This window comes from Orcinus orca, chromosome 7 (genome assembly GCF_937001465.1).
Source record: "Orcinus orca chromosome 7, mOrcOrc1.1, whole genome shotgun sequence".
Lineage (NCBI taxonomy): Eukaryota > Metazoa > Chordata > Mammalia > Artiodactyla > Delphinidae > Orcinus > Orcinus orca.
In genome coordinates, this window is record NC_064565.1 from 48,964,438 (window position 1) to 48,985,317 (window position 20,880).

General features: G+C 36.8%; 1 protein-coding gene across 19 annotated transcripts in view; it reads right to left on the reverse strand.

The window, feature by feature from the left end:
- Positions 1-20,880, reverse strand: part of BAZ2B (bromodomain adjacent to zinc finger domain 2B) — a 398,760-nt gene that overhangs the window by 320,832 nt on the left and 57,048 nt on the right. For 16 of the 19 annotated variants that reach the window (XR_007478277.1, XM_033421795.2, XM_049712004.1 and 13 more), the window contains exon 3: positions 13,149-13,248. The exons of 1 other annotated variant lie outside the window; for it this stretch is intronic. The gene's annotated coding sequence lies outside the window, so the exon portion shown is untranslated. Of the gene's footprint in view, positions 1-13,148; positions 13,252-20,880 lie in introns of all 19 variants that reach the window. 2 more of the 19 variants (XM_049712003.1, XM_049712001.1) reach the window with 1 other exon arrangement.

A 20,880-nucleotide genomic window follows, 5' to 3' on the forward strand; every position in this document is an offset into this window, starting at 1 on the left:
GTGTATGGTGTTAGGGAGTGTTCTAATTTCATTCTTGTACATGTAGCTGTCCAGTTTTCCCAGCACCACTTATTGAACAGGCTGTCTTTTCTCCATTGTATATTCTTGCCTCCTTTATCAAAAATGAGGTGACCACATGTGCGTGGGTTTATCCCCGGGCTTTCTATCCTGTTCCGTTGATCCATATTTCTGTTTTTGTGTGCGGCAGCTTTTATGTGTGGCTTTTGTTGGAGGAATTGGGATTAGTTCTTTGAGATTTTCCTGGCGTTTCACCCTAACTACTTGGGGAGGGAACAAACTTATTCCTATAGGGAGATAGCCATTGGGATATAGACCATTCCCTCAATTCAGGAGTCCTGAAGCCTCTGCTTCTGCCAGGAAATCATCCCTAATCCTCACTTTTCACCTTTCAGACATCTCTTCCCAGCAGCTTTTTCTACTTTCACATAGTAAGAAAAAGAAAAATGTAAGGAGACTCTACACAGTTACTCCCCCTACTATTTCAGTTGTATCAATGATGAATCTCAAGATCATCATTAATCTTGACATTAAGATAAGATTTGGGGGAGAATGGGGCTGGGTGCCATTCCATGCTTTGGCAAATCTTCTTCTTTCCTCAGCTATCATCTTTTGAAATATATGACATTGAGATTCTATCCTGTTTCTTATTTCTGGTTACTGCTGACAAATGTTTTGTTTTCTTTTTTTCTTCTGGTTCTGCTGTTCTTATCTTTTTTTTTTTAAAAAATTGTTGAAGATCATATCATTAGGTATCAGAGGAGGGAAATTCTGTAGCTTCTTTCTACCATCTTTACACAGGAGTCTTTTTTTTTGGCCACATGCGTGGCTTGCGGGATCTCAGTTCCCCGACCAGGGACTGAACCCAGGCCACTGCAGTGAAAGCCCGGAATCCTAATCACTAGGCCACCAGGGAATTCCCCCTACACAGGAGTCTCTTTTCTTAATTACAAACATGCTTAATTGAAAAAAAAAAAGTGTATTTATTTTTAGATGATAATGATACATAATAACAAAGCTTATAATCTAGAAGAATTTTTGTCTTTAAAGCCTAAAATCCTTTAATATATCCTTTAATTACTAGATCATATCATGTATTCTCTTTGATTGTCATTTAATTGTTCCTGAAATACTTATTGAATACCTATTATGTGCCAGATACTATTCTAGGTGCTAAGGATGCAGCAGTGAAAAAAGTAATTGCCTTCATAGGACTTACTTTCTCGTGGGGAGAGACAGGCAATAAACACAAGCAGACACATAGTGCATATCAGGGTCCGCAACCTTCTTCTGTAAATGGCCAAACAGTAAACGTTTTAGGCTTTAGAGGTCTCATGTCTCTATTGCGATTACTCAACTTTGTCATTGTAGTGAAAAACCAGCCATAGGCAACAGATAAAAAAGTGAGCATAGTTGTGTTCCAAGAAAACTTTATATGCAAAAACAGGTGGTAGCTAAGATTTATCCAATGGCCATAGTTTGCACATGCCTGCTATATATAATTTTGACATGTCTTACGGAAAAAAGTAGGGAAAGCAAGATGTACAAGAAGTTCTAGGAAAGGTGAGAAAGGGCCTCTGATAAGACATCTGAGCACAGACTTTTTAAAAGTGAGGGAATAAGGCATGTAGTCTTATGGGGGAAGAGCTTCCCAAGCAGAGGGAACAAGATTTACAAATGTCCTGTGACAGGAGCATGCTTAGTTTGTTCAACAAACAGTAAATAGTCTGATGTGGTCAAGAAGAGCACCAAGAGATAAGGTCAAGAGAGTGCCACAGATGGCGCCATATTCTGCAGGGCTTTTGAAGCCATTATACAAAGATGTTGAATTTTTATCCTGAGGAGGAAACCACTGTGTGGCTTTGAGCAACGAAAGGACATGGCCTGACTTACTTTTGAAAAAGTTCTCTCTGGCTTTAGTATTAGAACAGACTGTAGTGAAAAAAGAATGAAAGTTAGACCATGTAGGAGATCGCTGCAAATTCTAAGCAAAGGATGATCATACTAAGGTTAGAATTGATGGTAGTGATTGAAGTAGTAGAAAGTGGTCAGATTCTTTATATATGTTGAAGGTAGAGGTAAAGGATCTGTTGATGGATTTGATATGTGCTATAAGAGAAAGAGTTCTAGTGAATGATGACTCCACGGTTTTTGTCCTCAGGAACTAGAAGGCAAAAGTTAGTGTTTATGTACATAGGGAGACTGCAAAAGAGCTGCTTTGGGTGAGGGTGTTGTGGTTTGGTGTAAATCAGTTGGTTTGGGACTTCCCTGGTGGTCCAGTGGTAAAGAATCCACCTTCCAATGCAGGGGACACAGGTTTGATCCCTGGTCAGGGAACTAAGATCCCACATGCTGTGGGGCAACTAAGCCCACATGCCACAACTACTGAGCTCGTGAGCCTCAACGGGAGAGCCTGCATGCCCCAAACTACAAGGCCCACGCACTCTGGAGCCCCCACGCCACAACTAAAGAGCCCATGCACCCTGGAGCCCACACGCCACAACTAGAGAAAGAAAACCCGCACACCACAACTAGAGAGGAGTCCGAACGCCGCAACTAGAGAGAAACCTGAGTGCTGCAACGAATATCTTGCATGCCTCAACAAAGATCCAGCACACCGCAACTAAGATCTGACACAGCCAAAAATAAATAATAAATAAAATAAATATATTTTTTTAAAAATCAGTAGGTTTGTTTGTTACTTGTTACGTTGAAGACACTAATTAAATATCCAGGTGGAGATGTTAAGCACAAAGAAGGCTATATAAGTTTGGAGTCTGGGGTAAGGTGCTGGCTGGAAATACAAATCTGGGAGTTACTTGCTTATAGTATTTAAAATATGAAATGGTGAGATCAAAGAGTGACTTCACACAGACTAAGTTCTGTGATACTGCAATACTTAGAAGGTGGAGATATGAGGAAAAACCAGGAAAAGAAATTAAGAAGGAGTGGCTAGTGAAATGAGTACATCTTTTCATTCCCTTAAGGGTATTTTTTTTTTTTTTTTTTTTTTGTGGTACGCAGGCCTTTCACTGTTGTGGCCTCTCCCATTGCGGAGCACAGGCTCCGGACGTGCAGGCCCAGCGGCCATGGCTCACGGGCCCAACCGCTCCGCAGCATGTGGGATCTTCCCGGACCGGGGTACAAGCCCGTGTCCCTTGCATCAGCAGGCGGACTCTCAACCACTGCGCCACCAAGGAAGCCCTAAGGGTATATTTTTAAGAGCAGAGTTTATTTTTATCTTGATAAAAACTGATTTATCAGTTTTTACTTTTATTGATCCAGCTTTTGGAAATCTTAGTAGAAAATCATGAAGATTTTCTCCTTTCCTTATGTTTTGTTCTAGAAGCTTTATAGTTGAGGTCTTATTTACATTTAGGCCTGTGATCCATTTTGAGTTACTTTGTACATATCATGCAAAGTATGGATGAAAATCCATTTCTGCCATATGGATATCCAATTTTGCCAGCTCTATCTACTGAAAAGACTATCCTTTTTCCATTAAGTTGATTCTGTACCTTTATCAAAAATCACTTGTCTTTCAGCTTTTGTATATCTATAAAAGACTTCACTTTCATGTTTCAAAGATTTTTGCTGGGTATAGGATTCTCGGTTAAAAGTATTTTCTTTATTTTAAAGATGCTGGTCTGTGGTCTTCCTCTTTACATTGTTTCTGATGCTATATCTGCTTAAATTCTGATATTTGTTGCTCTGTAGTCATGTGTCTCTTTTCTTCAAACTGCTCTCAAGATTTTCTCTTTATCACTGGTTTTGAACAATTTCGTGATGACCTACCTTATCATGTTTTAGATGTTTATTATTATTATTATTGTTATTATTATTATTACTTGGCCACTCTGCGCAGCATGTGGGATCTTAGTTCCCCAACCAGGGATTGAACCCATGCCCCCTGCATTGGAAGCTCAGAGTCTTAACCACTGGACCGCCAGGGAAGTTCCTAGATGTTTATTATTGAAATATAAATCACTTAATATAAATTTCACCCTTTTAAAGTATGCAAATCCATGTTTTTTAGTATATTCACAAGTTTGTGCAATCATCACTACTGTCTAATTCCAGATTTTCATCACCCTAAAAAGACATCCTATACCCATTAGCAGCCACTACCAATTCTCCTCTTCACCCAGTTCCTAGCAACCACCAATCGACTTGCTCTCTCTATGGATTTGCTTATTCTGGACATTACATATGTATGGAAACATACAACATGTGGTCTTTTGTGATTGCCTTCTTTCACATAGCATAATGTTTTTAAGGTTCACCTATATTGTAGCATGTATCGGTACTTCATTCCCTTTTATTGTTGAATAATATTTCACTGTATGGATATACCACATTTTCTTTTTCCATTTGTCCACTAATGCACATTTGGATTGTTTCTACCTTTTGGCTATTATGAATAATATTGCTATAAACATTCATATATACAGGTTTTGGTGAACCTATGTTTTCAGTTCCCTTGGGTATACACCTGGAGTGAAATTGCTAAGTCATATACTTTTAACTTTTTGAGGAACTGCCAAACTATTGTCCAGAGTAGCTGTAACGTGTGTATTCCCACCAGCAACATATGAGGGTTACAATTTCTCCACATCCTCACCATCATTTGCTGCTCTCTGTCTTTGATATTGTAACCATCCTTAATGGGTGTAAAGAGTGTAAAGTGCTTTTTGTTTACATTTCACCATAATTAATGATGTTGAGTATTCAAGATGGCATTTTCAACTAACCTCCTACACTACTACCTCTTTATAAAAAACTGTTTAAAAATTTTAACTAACAAATACCTGATAAGCATTTAACATTAGTGGTTTTTCAAAAATGTCATTTCTGTAAGATTTCTCCTATCAGACTATTTTTGAATTTGTTCAAATGTGTGCATAATCTCAACTGTGCACAGTTGAGATAGATATTGTATACTTACTTTAAAAGAATATATAAAAGAGTTGGAAAGAATCGTAGCTTACAAGTTTTGAGTCACTTGGTCCCTCTCATCAAAACTTAAGGTAGTCTTTGCTTGGCATCTTATAAATGAAAACCATTTAGAATTGAATTTAAAACTGAAATAGATCTTAAAGGAAACCTGGATCAGCTGGCTTATATGATCTATTTTGTAATTACAAATAAAGTTCAGTGACTTCCAAAATCTTTCAGCTAATTAATGACATATCTATAACTAAAAGCTAGATATGTTGATCACTATAGTAGGGTTCTTTCTAATGGAATTCACTACAAATAAGCTCAAATAATAAAAGATGTAGCATGAAATAATGCAAAGGGCAGTGGACTGGCAAACAGAAGACCTGCCTGTATTTTATTACATTTGGTTGTTCCTAGAATCCTAATTTAACCTCTTTACTATATCTTCAACAGATAGAAAATTCTACTAGATAATCTCTAATGAATTCTTCCTCATCTAAAATTCTTTGGGAGTTAATGGAGTACAAAATAGCAAGAGTAACTGGACACGGGAGTTGACTTAAAAGAGTACAGAAACTTTAAACAATAAAACTTTAGTGGAATTTTCACTGTTACAAAATGGGAATGGAATCAGTAGTACATTCCATGAATAAGAATAGCACAGACTAACACAGACAGAAAAAGAACTCAACTACCACTACATGTTGCAATGTACTGATGAGTAAAAAGATAGGCATTTCCCAATTATACAGAATGATATACCGAGGCAGCCAGAATCAGAAGGTTGATTCCAAAGGTTCCACCTTAGCTTCTTTTGTCTGTAATATCTTCAGAGACTAAAACTGCCAGCATGAAATATAAAGAAGCAGCGGCACATGGTGGAAACCTACAAAATTTTGCATACTTGGAGTGGAAAAGGATGGAAAGATAGACTTGAATATAGCACATACATTCTAAGCATTGTAAACTGAGATCTCACACTAACTTAGACAGAAAACCCAAGACAAAAAACACATGACAGGTCAACTAATCCATACAAGACAAATGTCAATGGGTATTTCAAAATGAGGTAGAAATTTGCCTTCAAAGTTAATGCTTAGAGGGCTATTTCCCAGCAGTTGTTTTAAAGTAAAAATATACAGGGGTGGGCTTCCCTGGTGGCGCAGTGGTTGAGAGTCCGCCTGCCGATGCAGGGGACACGGGTTTGTGCCCCGGTCCAGGAAGATCCCACATGCTGCGGAGCGGCTGGGCCCGTGAGCCATGGCCGCTGAGCCTGCACGTCTGGAGCCTGTGCTCCGCAACAGGAGAGGCCACAACAGTGAGAGGTCCGCGTACCGCAAAAAATAAATAAATAAATAAATAAATAAATAAATAAATATATATATATATATATATATACATACATACACATATATATATTTACATATACAGGGGTGCCTCTTCAATGCTGTGTATTGAAAAAAATGTCAGATGGGGTTACATGAGAAGAAAGCGGGGGGCGGGGGGGAGGGAGGGAGGGAGAAAGAGGAGACTGCTTTGAAAAGACACTGTGGCAAATGTAAAATAGCATACATTCTATAAATGGTTTCCTCTGAACAGAATGTAAACATACAGTTTTCATCTGCTTGGTTACTTCAAAGAATATGCAACAGGAGAGGCAAAGATAGAAATTAAAAAGACAAGATGGACTGAAAAACAATTCGTCAATAGAAGGAATTACATAATGCAAAATAACAAATAAAATAATTAATATATGCATTATAGGCACACTAAAACAGAATAAAGATGTGAGAGTTTTGAAGATTTTTCAGAATGAAGAAAAATATATATAACATTGAAAAAGATTTAAAAGAAGATGGCTGATATGGAGTAAAAAAAAATATCCTACCTAAAAATTCATAGATATATCAGCCAGGGTTCATTTGGGACACAGATGGCATATTCAACTTGGGACAATCCAAGGGAGGTTAAGGTACAAAGGTACTATTTATAAAAGTAAGAGTGAAGAGGAACCACAGGGGACAGTGCCATAATCCAAGGCTAACAGCAGAAGAACTTTCCCTTTCCTTATACCTGTAGGTTTAAGTAGAGGGGTTAGTGACTGTAATCAGAAGGAGGGAGTAGTGTAGAAAAGGCCACTTTCAGTGTACAGACCTAGATAGCCTGCTGTGCCCCCACAGGGAGCCAGGGAAAATAAATGCTTGTTACATACTCTTCCCTGCAGTATTCCTGAGGGTCTCCTCATTGGTAAAAACTGACCAGGTGCCAGAGGGTACACCCATATGATCCAAACAAATAAGCTTCCTATGGTAAAAAGCAAAGTATACTAAGGAGAAGAGTGGATCTGGAAAGGCAAATGGAAGACAGTCATAATACTGTTTACAGGAATAAAGAAAAGAAATGTAAATTTTTGTCTTTCAATCGAAGTCCATTCACAAGTATTGTAATTACTGATATGGTTGGATTTTATTTTCCATTTTGATATTTGCTTTCTAAATGTCTTTTTTGGTCCTCTGTTACTCCTTTAGGGTCTTTTACATAAAATAAGTATGTTTTCAATGTAACATTGTAATTCCTCTTTCGATTAAATTATTTGATTTTGTAAAGTTTCTTTTTAGTCATTGTTTTAGGGGTTAAAAAATGAATCTTTAACTTATGACAATCTATTTCAGATAAATAATTGACTTAAGTCTATTATAGCAAATGTGCTCCTATATGGTCCATATCAACCACCCTCGTTAGTAATCTTAATATTAATTATATTACTTTCATATACATGTCCAACAATAAAGTACTATAATTATTGCTTTAAACACTTGGTTTTTGAAGAAATAAGAAGACAAGGAAAAACATCATATGGTCTTTTGTATTTACCCACACATGTACCATTGCTAGTGCTCTTCATTCCTTCATGTGGCTCTGAGTTATTGCTAAGTATCATTAAGTAATGATGAAGAATTTCATTAAGTAATGCTTGTAGTACAGATCTGCTAAGCAATAAAATCTTAGTTTTTGTTTTCTCAGAAGGAATGTTTTTCACTTTCATTACTGAAGGATAATTTTACTGCATATAGAATTCTTAGTTGTCAGTTCCCCTACCAGACTCAACTCCAGGACCCTGAATATGTCATTACATTGTCTTCTTGATGCTCTTCTTGTTTCTGATTAGAGAACTTAGCTATTAATCACATTGTTGCTCCCTTATTCATGATGAGTTTTTTTCCTATTGCTTCTTTCAAGAGTTTCTATTTGTCTTTGCCTTTCAACAGTTTCACTGTAAAGTATCCAGGTGTATCCCTTGTCTTTTTCATATTTGGAGTTTGTTGAGCTTCTTCAATCTGTAGTTTAATGTTCTTATCAAAATTGGGGGGTTTTCATTAATTATTTTTTCTGCCACTCCCGACCCTTCCTCTCATTTTAGCATGTCCATTAAATGTATGTTGGGATACTTCATACTATCCTAAAGTTCTCTGAGATTCTTTTTTATCACTTTTCTTCAATTTGTCTCCCTAGCTTTGAGATCTTTGTCTGCTAAGTCTAACATTTGGACCCAGAGTTAGTTACTACTGACTATCTTATTTTCTGGTATGTGTCATTCTTTTTTTTTTTTTTTTGCATGTCTAGTATTTTTGAAAACTACATTTTAGAGAACATATAGCAACTCTGGATTCTGCTTTATTTTCCAGAAAGTTTTTGTCTCACTAACTTGCCTGAACTTAAGTTGCAGAATCTGTCTATGTTACAGTGTGTATCACTGATGACTCTGCTTAAATTTTTAAAAAATTAATGTACTTTTTTGGGAGCAGTTTCGTTTTTTTTTTGCACTACGCGGGCCTCTCACTGTTGTGGCCTCTCCCGCTGCGGAGCACAGGCTCCGGACGCACAGGCTCAGCGGCCATGGCTCATGCGCCCAGCTGCTCTGCGGCATGTGGGATCTTCCCGGACCGGGGCATGAACCCATGTCCCCTGCATCGGCAGGCGGACTCTCAACCACTGCGCCACCAGGGAAGCCCCTCCCCCAAATTTTTATATGTTGTGTTTTCACTGTCTTTCACTTCAAAATATTTTCTAATTTCCCTTCTAATTTCTTTTTTGCTCTATAATTTATTTAGAAGTACGTTGTTGGGCATTCCCTGGTATTCCAGTGGTTAGGGCTCTGCACTTCCACTGCAGGGGGCACAGGTTCAATCTCTGGTCAGGGAACTTTATATCCCACATAGCTGTGCTGCCAAAAGAAAAGGAAAAAAGTATGTTGTTAAATTTCAAAGTACGTTGTTAAATTTCAAAATACTTTGTATATTCCTATCTTATTGTTATTGACTTCTATTTTAATTGTGTTGGGTTAAGAGAATATATTCTATATAATTTCATTCCTTTCAAATTTGTTGATCTGTTTTTTTTAATCATATGATCTATATGTGGGAATGTACCACGTGCACATGAAAAGAATATGTGTTCAGCAGTTTTTTTCGGTGTAGCATTCTAAATGCTTATATGTAGCATATAAGTTGATGTTATATCCTCTTCTTGTATTAATCCTTTTATCATTACATAGTGTCTTTCTTTATAGTCTTTACTTTAAAGTCTATTTTGTCTTATATGAGTATTGCAACTCCTGCTTTCTTGTCATTTCTGTTTGCCTGAAATATCTTTTTCCATACCTTTAGTTTCAAACTATGTGTGTCCTTTGCTCTAAGGTGGGTCTCTTGTAGGCAGCATATTGTAGGCTTTTGTTTTTTTATCCAGTCTGCCACTCTACGTCTTCTGATTGGAGCATTCAGTCCATTGATATTTAAGGTAATTATTGATACATATGTATTTACTGCCATTTCAGATCTTGTTTTCCAGTTGATTCTTTTAGTCTTTGTTCTCAATTGCTTCTCGGCCTTTTGGCTAAGATCAAGTGTAGTCTTTGTTCTCTTCTTTTTCTTGTTGTTTTTCTTTTTATGGTTTGATGATTTCCTTTTATTTTATGCTTGTGTTCTCTTCTTTTTGGTTTTTGTGAATTTACTGTATATTTTTGATTTGTGATTGCCCTGTTTTTCAAGTATGTTAACCCCTCCCTATATCTGCTTGCTTTAGACTGATAGTCATGTATGTTTAGACACATTCTAAAAAAGAAAAAAGAATATGCATTTTCTTACTCTCCTTCCCCACATTTTATGAGTTTGATGTCCCTGTTTACATCTTCATGTTTATCCTTTTGCTGTTCCTTTTATTTATCATTGCTTTCACAGTTTTTTTCTTTTTGATCTGTAGCCTGGTTAATTTAAGTGATTTACTTTCCAATTGTGATTTCCTCCTTCCTATATCTTTTTGCTTCTTTTCTATTTAAAGATGACCTTTCAATATTACTTTTAGGATAGGTTTAGTATTGCTGTATTCTTTTAGTTTTGGCTTGTCTGAGAAATTCTTTATTTCTCTTCCTATTCTAAATGATAATCTTGCTGGGTAGAGTATTCTAGGTTGCAGATTTTTCTCTTTCAAGACTTTGAATATATTTTGCCCCTCCCTTCTGGCCTGTAGTGTTTCTGTAGAGAAAACAGCTGATAGCCTTATGGGGGTTCTCTTGTAATTAACTCTTTTTTTCTTGCTGCCTTTAGAATTCTCTCTTTATCTTTAACTTTGCCATTTTTATTATACTATGTCTTGGTGTAGGTCTGTTAGGGTTCATCTTGTTTGGGACTCTCTGTGCTTCCTGTATCTGGATATTTGTTTCCTTCTTTAGGTGTAGGAAGTTTTCAGCCATAATTTCTTCATATACATTTTCAATCCCCTTTTCTCTTTCTGAAATCCCTGTTATGCATAGATTGGCCTGCTTTATATTATTCCACATGTCTCTTATATTGCTTTCATTTTTTTTTTTTAATTTGGCTTTCCGTCAAATGGAAATTTTCTGTCTGGAAATTGGGTAATTTCCATTATTCTATCTTCCATGTCACTTATTCTTTCTTCTGCATTATTCGTTCTGCTATTCATTGCCTTGAGCTCAGCTTTCGTCTTGGCAAATGAATTTTCTAATTGTTCTTGGCTCCTCCTTATAGTTTCTAGTCCCTTTTTACAGTAAACTGCATTTCTGTTGATAGCCTTTCTTAATTCCTTCAGTATTTTCATTACCTCCTTTTTGAACTCAGTGTCTGTTAGACTGAAGAGGTCTGTTTCATTGTTTATTCCTTCAGGGGAATTTTCTTGGTCTTTTAACTGAGAGTGGTTCCTCTGCTTCTTCATTTTGCTTATATTTCTCTTACTCTGTGAGTTTAGGACAAACAAATTATCTACTGTAGTGTTGGAGGGCTATTTACATGTGGGAGCATGTCTGCATAGCTTATGTGGGTTTAATATTTTTTTGGTGTGAGTGCTGTTTTTGGTTTGGATGCTTGCCATCTCTTTCCTCAGCCTGTGCTGGCCATTATCCCCTTGATAAAGGGTGTGCGGATGCACGGCCTACACACACGTTCCCAGGAAGGCGGGGGCAGCGGTTGGCTCCTGGTCATGGGTCCCTTGGCGAAGGCAGCTGGCTGCACATACTCCCAGGAAGGTGGGGGCAGTGGTTGGTGCCAGGTCAGAGCACCCTTAGAAGCAGCATGGATCACATGCACCCCAGGGGAGGCAGGGGCAGTGGTTGGTGCAGGGTTGCGGGACACTTGGTGTTGGTGGGCTGCACAAGCTTCTGGGAAGGTGGAGGCGGTGACCTGCACCTGTTCACAGGAACCTCCACAGAGGCTGCAGTCCGCACTGCCTCTGGAGTCTGAGATGGCAGCGACGGCTCACGCCTGCCCCCACTCATGTAGACGGTGCCCTGCCACTTGAGAGCACAAGGAGAAAGAAACTCTTATGGCAAGCACACCCTTCTCCTTCTGGGAAGGAGATCTTCTTCCCAGATTCCCTCAGATGTGGTACACCACACCCTAGCCCCCTCAGGCTGTCTTCACACAGCCAATCCCAGTCCTCTTCCCAGTGTCTGACCTCCGAAGCCCGAACCTCAATACCCAGCCTCCACCAGCCCCAAAGGACAAGCATCTCAGCCTGGGAAATGCCAGTTGGCACCGCTAATCTGTGCAGGTCTCTCTCAGCTTTGCCCTCCACAAACCTGTTGCTGTGCTCTCCTCCAAGGCTCCAAATCTCCCCCTCTGTCCTGGCTGATCTCCCAGCCAGTGAGGAGACTTCCCCGTGTGTGGAAACTTTTCCTCTTTCACAGCTCCCTTCCAGGGGCACAGATTCCATCCCAATTCCTTTTTTGCTCTTTTCTTTCTTTTTTCTTTTGTCCTACCTGGTTACATGGAGATTTTCTTGCCCTTTTGGAGGTCTGAGGTCTTCTGCCAGCATTCAGTAGCTGTGCTGTGAGAGTCATTCCACATGTAGATGTATTTTTGATGTATCTTGTGGGAAAAAGGTGAGCCCCACATCCTACTCCTCTGCTATCTTGATCCATTTCCCCTGAAATGTCCTTTTAACATTATGAAATATCCCTCTTTATCTCTGATAATACCCTCTATCTTGAAAGCTATTTTATCTGATATTAATATAGTTATTCCTTGCTTTTAATGCTTATTGTTTGCCTGGTATAGTTTTGTCCATTCATTTACTTTCATCATACCTGTGTGTTTTTATACCTAAAAGATAATTCTTGTACGCTGTATATAGTTTGGTCTTCCTTTTTTATCCACTCTGACAACATCTGCTTTTTAATTGCAGTGTTTAGACCTTTAATATTTAATATAATTACTGTTATCATCAGATCTCATTCAATATTTTATTATTCTTTCTATCTCTCTGCTGTTATTGCTGCTATTTCTTCTTTCTTATCTTTTAAAAATATAACAAATAATTTTTAATCTTACCTTTTAATATTTCTATCAACTTTTAAGACATATCTCTCTATTTTTTTAGTATTTTATTTAAGAAAATATATCAGAATTCAACCAGAATACTGTACATTTTCATGCAAAATATAGACACCTCACAAGCATACAGTCCCTTTAACCACCTCCCCCCAACCACACTCTGAAATAGTTTTATATATTTCCTAGCAGCTTATTGATTTGTTTTATTATACACTTATGGATTACATCTGCATACATTGAAAACCCCAAAGAACAATGTTATAATTTTCTTTTAAACATCCACAGGTCTTTTTTAAAGAACTTAAGAGGATAAAAATAGTCTTTTATTTTTATCCAGATATTTACCATTTCTGATGCTCTTCATTTGCTCCGGAAGATCCAACTTTTCTGTTAATATTCTTTTTTCCTTTGAAGAACTTCCACTACCATTTCTTGTAGTACAGGTCTGCTGGAGACAAATTTCTCTTAGTTTTCCATTTATAAAATTGTGTTAAATTTGCCATCATTTCTGAAGGATATTTTCACTGGACACAGAATTTTGGGTTGGCTGAAGTTTCAGTTTTAAAGTCTCCTGGCCACTATGATTTCTTCCGTTGTTTTTGTTTTCGTTTATGGCCACTGATTTCTGATGAAAAATCTGTTGGCATTTGAATCACTGTTCTTTTGTATGTAAAGCATCACTTTCCTCTGTCTGCTTTCAAGATTTTCTCTTTATCTTAGGGTTTCATTTTGTAATGTGTCTAGGCATAGTTTTCTTAGAATAGCCCTCATGGATCTAAACTGCACTGCAACACACCTCATCCCTTGATTTCCTGTTATATCCAATATATCAGTCCTCTAAACCTAGTCCTTCCTACTATCTTTACTCATAACCTGTCCATGTTGGAATGACCAGAGCTGCTCACTTACAAGTTGATGTTTTATAATTCAACTGAGTCATCAGAGTTCCTGGAAAATACTTTAATTCTCCCAAAGGACCATTCCAAATAAAAAAAAATACATGAAGGAGAGATATGCACTAAGATAGAAAATACTTAGTAGCTACATAAGACATCAAAAACTAACCCCTTCTAGAAGATGCTACATTAAATCCTTTTTAAAATGAGTAGTATAATATCTTTTAAATAAGTTCAGAGGTAAAAGTTCCAATTTTAAAAAGAAGAGAACAAATCAGATAGGATAGTTAGAACTTATGGGGTGATTTCACCAATAAGACAAAAGAAAAAATTGTCTAGTCTTCCTGAAGTCATCAGAGGCCTGCTCAACAGGTGAACATGAATGTTTTCTGCTCAGAGATACTCAGGATATTGGTCAAACTAATAGAAACAAAGGATTCACATATTCTTAGTAAAGAATATATTTATATCACTAAGATCAAAGACTGGATATGCTTATGCTAATTGCCTTTCACCATGTATTTTCTTCACTAACAGCCACTTCTCATGGATATAGTTTGTAATTATATCAATAAATTCTTTTATAAAACAACAAATCCCAATTGCATGCAATATTGTTCAACTCCTCTTAGAATGGTTCACTTGGGAAATATACAATTATATAATCATTCTGTCAGACCTCAGAGTGACCTGAAAATTCTTCACATCACACTCATCCCACAAACCCTTTGTCTTTTGCCTTTTTTAAAAAATATATCATTATCATGTTATAGTGAAATTACTATTTAATTTTCCATAAATAAGCATTCTAAACTTTTGTATATGATATAAGAATAGTTTTCCGGTTGACAGGAAAATAGTAATAGTAATTTTGCTCAAAAATATGAGCGCTCGTAGTCAAACAATGGGATTTATGGTACACACTTCAAAAATGCTGAAGATCAAAGGGTATAACAACTGTGGATACACTTAAGGATTATCATTTAGTTAATTTATATTATTCTACCAGTTTAATACACAAATTGTAACCTTCTAATTGCTAGTTCCAAAGACTCACATTGTACATAAAGAATCTTCAACAGCTGTCAAAATTGTCTACTTTTTCTTTCCTATAAATGTGTCAATTGGGAAGGATAAACACAAAAAGAACTATATGACTTTCATTAAAATAGGAAAAATAGAAATTAGACAACACTTCCTCCTGTACAGCATCCTGGGTCCCTAGAATCCTCGTGGAAATACACAGTTGCCAGTGATACTAACCAAACAGAATGAAGGTTTTTTGCAGGGATATGCAGCACCTACTTTATACTCCTGATAGGAGGGGAGTGTTATAGCTTCCTGACTTCTCCCACTGCTTGAGATTCTAGAAAGTGTTTGCCAGCTAACCTGATATATGTATACAATGTACACCTAGCATGGGGGAATTTACTGAGAGGTAGGTGAGTTATAGGTCAAATCCCAAGCTTCCCTGAGCATTTGTCCAGAACTAAGCCGCAGACTTCCTTGAAGGCTCCTTCAACATATGTACAACCACACTTGTATTGGGAAGGTTCTTATACTGAACATGGTCTAAGGACCACAGTTACAGATCCATTTCTCCACAGTCTACTCCTTGATCCTTGATGAGTTATTTAGCCAGTAGCCATGAGGTATATATTTTTGTGTATTTTGTAACTGAGGACCATAGATCCCCAGACATATATAGGTATGATTTTACGGAACACAATCTGTTCTTTTTGAGCATTATCATGGACTTACGGCTTTTTACAGATTCAACTAGTTCTAGTTATTATAATCATGGTCTTCTTTTTCAAATTTAAATTATCAAAATTCAGCCAATAAAAGGTCTTTGAAACTGGCATCTTTGTCAGTACTTCTAAACATCTTGGAAAGTATTCTTGCTATCTCACAACAATAATATATTCCAGACCAGTCTTATTTATTCTGGCTGCAAACATGAATGCAGTGTTCTCCAAACAATTCTGGCTCATTTTACTTGACAATAGTATCTGCAGAAGGCCAACAAACAAGATATTTAAGCTCAGAGAGCCTTAGTTTCCTCTCTACAATGAGTATTTTAGAACACACTGAGCATTCTGATAATGTTTTCTAAATACCATTACCCATTATACAGAATCAGGGCTCCTTGGAGAAATGGCTCATTTTAAGTCTGGGTAAAGAAATGAACAAGACAGGCATAGAGTATCTTGTAACAGAAAGAAAATAAGTACTTAAAAAAATGAGCTACCTTGGGCTTCCCTGGTGGCGCAGTGGTTGAGAATCTGCCTGCCAATGCAGGGGACACGGGTTCAAGCCCTGGTCTGGGAAAATCCCACATGCCGCGGAGCAACTGGGCCCGTGAGCCACAACTACTGAGCCTGCGCGTCTGGAGCCTGTGCTCCACGACAAGAGAGGACTCGACAGTGAGAGGCCCGCACACCGCGATGAAAAGTAGTCCCCATGCACTGCAACTAGAGAAAGCCCACGCACAGAAACGAAGACCCAACACAGCCAAAAATAAATAAATAAATTTTTTAAAAAAATGAGCTACCTAGAAAAAAATTTAACAACAGAACTGCAAGACTTGTACACTTGAAACTATAAAACATTGCTGAAAGAAATTAAGATCTAAACAAATGGAAAGATAGCCTATGTTCACAAACTGAAATGCTTACCATTATTAAAATGGCAATATTCCCCAAAGTGATGAAGTGATTCAGCACAATCGCCATCCAAATCCTAGCTGCTTTTTTTTCCTCCCAGAAATCAACAAGCTGATCCTAATATTCATATGGGACCCAGGAAAACCAAAACAATCTTGTAAAGAAAGAACAAGGTTGAAAGACTCACACTTCTCAATTTTGAAACTTACTACAAAGCAAGAGTAATCAAGAAAGTGTGGTATTGGCCTAAGGACAGACTTATACATCAATGAAAAGGAATTGAGAGTCCAAAATTAAACGCTTATATCTACGGTAAATTGATTTTTTACAAGAGTACCAAGAGAATTAAATGGGGAAAGGAGAACATTTTTAACAAATGGTGTTAAGGAAACTGGATACCCACATGCAAAATACTTAGTTGGACCTCTACCTCACACTATAAACAAAAATTAAACATGGTCTCAAAATGGATCAAACTCAAACTGGATCACAGACCTAAATATAATAGTTAAAACTATAAAACTCCTAGAAGAAAACATAGGAGTATATCTTCATTATATTGGGTTAGGCAACAATTTCTTAGATACAACACCAAAAAGGCAAAAGCAACTAAAAAAATGGATTAATTGGACCTTATTAAAATAAAAATCTTTTGTGCTTCAAAGAACACAAGTAAGAAAGTGAAAAGACAACTCACAAAATGGGATAAAACAATTGCAAATTATATATCTAACAAGGGACTTTTATCCAGAATATATAAAAAACTTACCATTCCAAAAAATAAAAATAAAAAATGGGCAAAGAATCTAAATAGACATTTCTCCAAATAAGAAATGCAAATGGCCAATAAACACATGAAAAGATGCTCAATATCATAAGTTATTAGGGAAATGCAAATAAAAACCAATAAGATACCACGTCACACTCACTAGGATAGCAAATGAAAATGATAGACAATAACAAGTATCAGTGAAGATGCAGAGAAATTGGAACCCTGATATCAACACATTGCCGGTGGGAAGGTAAAGTGGTGTAGCTGCTTTCAAAACAGTTTGGCAGTTCATCAAAATGCTAAACATAGAACTACCACGTGATCCAGAAATTCCACTCTCCATACTCAAGAGAATTAAAAACACATACTCAGGGACTTCCCTGGTGGCACAGTGGTTAAGAATCCGCCTGCCAACGCAGTGGACATGGGTTCGATCCCTGGTCCGGGAAGATCCCACATGCCCTGGAGTAACTAAGCCTGTGCGCCACAACTACTGAGACTGCGCTCTACAGCCTGCGAGCCACAACTACTGAAGCCCACGTGCCTACAGCCCGTGCTCTGCAATGAGAAGCCACCGCAATGAGAAGCCCGTGCATCGCAACGAAGAGTAGCCCCGGCTTGCCACAACTAGAGAAAGCCCACGCGCAGCAACGAAGACCCAACACAGCCAATAAACAAACAAATAAATAAATAAATGTTCTTTAAAAAAAAAAAAACTATTCGTAACGGGCAAGAAGTGAAAACAACCTATGTCCATCAACTGATGAACTGATTAACAAAATGGGGTATATCTGTACACTGGGATATTAATTGGTAATAAAAAAGAATGGCTGGCATACCAGTACATGCTTCAACAAGGATAAACCTTGAAATCATTATGTTGAGTGAGAGAAACCAGTAAAAAAAAAAAAAAAAAAAAAATCCACATTTTTGTGATTACTTTTATATGCAGTGTCTAGAACAGGCAAATTCATAGAGACTAAATTAGTGGTTGCCTAGGACTGGGATGGTAGGGGTGGGGAGAAGAGCAGGAATTGAGAATGACTGCTAATGTCATTTTGGAGTTTGAAAATATTCTAAAATTAGACAGTAGTGATGGTTGTGCAACTCTGTGAATATATCAAAAACCACTAAGCTGTACAACTTAAGTGGGTCGATTTTATGGTATGTGAAATGTATTTCAATAAAGCTATGAAAAAATGCATAATCTGAATTTAATGAGAAAACAATAAGGCAAACCCAATTTTAAAGAAATTCTATAGACTATTGGACTACACTTCAAAAATGTCACTTTCATAAAAGACAAAAGCTAAGGAAGTATTCCAGATTAGACTAACAAGACATGACAATTAATGACAATACATGAGAAAAATAATTGTTATAAGGAACAGCTGAGATAAAAGTGACAAATTCTGAAAGAGGACTGCATATTATTAGATACTAGTAGTCTATCAATTGTGAATTTCCTGATTTTTATAATTATACTATAGTAATGTAACAGAATATCCTTGTTTTTATCAGATACATGTTAAAGTAAAGGTATGGGGTCATGATGCCTGCAACTATTATTAAACAGATGATAATAATAATAGTAATAATGTATCTGTTATAGAAAGAGAGAGAAAGCAAATGTGGAAAATGTTAATAGTTATGAATTGAGGTGAAAAGTATAAAAGAAAATTCTTCTATAAGTTTGAAAGTTGGGCTTTTTATTTTTCAAAAAACTTATTTTTGAAAAATAAATTTGTTTTTCTATAATCAATTTTATCAATAGTTTATTTTATTATCATGAACTATTGATTTAAAACATTTTAATAGTCAGTTTTATCAATAGTTTATTATCATGGTTAGAAAAGATTTATCCACTCCTAGGTAATAAAGAAATTAATCCATGTTTTCTTCTAGTAACTATATGGTTTCACTTTGTACATTTCCATTTTTCACAGTTCAATTTGGAATTTATTCTGGTGTATGGTTGAGAAACATTTCACTTACAGCTGTTCCTTTATGTGTATATCTAGTTTATCCCAACAATACTTGTTTAAAAGTCCTTCTTTTCCCCACTGATTTTAAATGCTATTTTAACAAATTGGGTCTAGTTATAGATTTTCTATTGCATTAGCAAGCTGAAACCATTGTTTAAATTATAGTAGCTGTACTGTATGTTCTATTGTCTTAAAAATTTTTTTTTGGTTGAAATATAGTTGATTTACAATGTTGTATTAGTTTCAGGTTACAGTGAAGTGATTCAGTTATACATATATATATATATATTTGTTTTTTAGATTCTTTTCCACTCTAGGTTATTACAAGACACTTAGTTCCCTGTGCTATACAGTAGGTCCTTGTTGGTTATCTATTTTACATATAGTAGTGTGTATATTTTAATCCCAATCTCCTAGTTTATCCCTCCTCCCCTTCCCCTTTGGTAACCATAAGTTTGTTTTGTATGTCTCTGAGTCATTTCTGTTTTGCAAATAAGTTCATTTGTATCATTTTTTTAAAATATCATTTTTATAATATTTTCATGGTTATTCTTGCTTTTTTTGTTTTTCTTAATAAACTTTATGAACTAAAGAAACAAAAAGGAGGATATTTGTACTGAGGTTTACATTTCAATTTATAAATTAAGAAAAACTGACCTTCTAATGATGTTAATAAATTTATATCCAAAAACATAATATGCCTTTCTATTGGTTCATGGCTCCTTTGGGCTCCTTCTGTGTGGTTTTTTTTTTTTTTTTTTTTATGGTTTTAGGCATTTTGTATTGAGTTTATATCTAGATTTTTTTTCTTGCATTATTTTTGTCTTGCTACTAAAAATTTAGTCTCCTCTTCCATTACATCTTCTAACTGCTTATTTTTGAGTCTATGAAGGTGTTAATTTTTTTTTAAATTTATTTATTTTTGGCTGTGTTGGGTCTTCATTTGCTGCTCATGGGCTTTCTCTAGTTGTGGCGAGCAGGGACTACTCTTCATTGCGGTGTGTGGGCTTCTCATTGTGGTGGCTTCTCTGGCAGTAGAGCACGGGCTCTAGGCACGCAGGCTTCAGTAGTTCTGGCACATGGGCTCAGTAGCTGTGGCTTGCGGGCTCTAGAGCACAGGCTCAGTAGTTGTGGCACACGGGCTTAGTTGCTCTGCAGCATGTGGGATCTTCCTTGACCAGGGCTCGAACCCGTGTCCCCTGCATTGGCAGGCGGATTCTTAACCACTGCACCACCAGGGAAGTCCCAAAAGTGTTCATTTTTTAATGTTGATTTTATAACCTGATATTTATATTCTCTCATTCTTTCACTAGGTTTTCCACTAATTCTTTTGGGGTTTTTTGGATATAGAATTATTCCCTCTGCAAACAGAAACAGTTTCTCTTCCTTTCCAATTTTTTATGCCTGTAAATTCTTTGTCTTTCTAAAACTTCCAAGGCAATATTAGGCATCCTTATCTTTTCCTGAGTTGGTGGCAATGCTTCTATTGTTTCCCAAATAACAAAGGTATTTGACACAGGGAATGAGATGAATACAAAATTGCAAGAAGGGCTGGAGGAAGAGGTTCTAAATAGCCTTTAAAAATGACTCCCAGAACAACCCCTCTGAACATCTCCTTGAACCTGCTGGCTAGCAGCAACAGCCAAGAGGAGCAGAAGCCTTTACTTCACTTCTTCCTTCTACATTTTCAGGAATGCATTTTATTAGAGGGATCTAATGTGTATTCAGAATGCTAGCAGCAAGGGATTCAGGAAATGC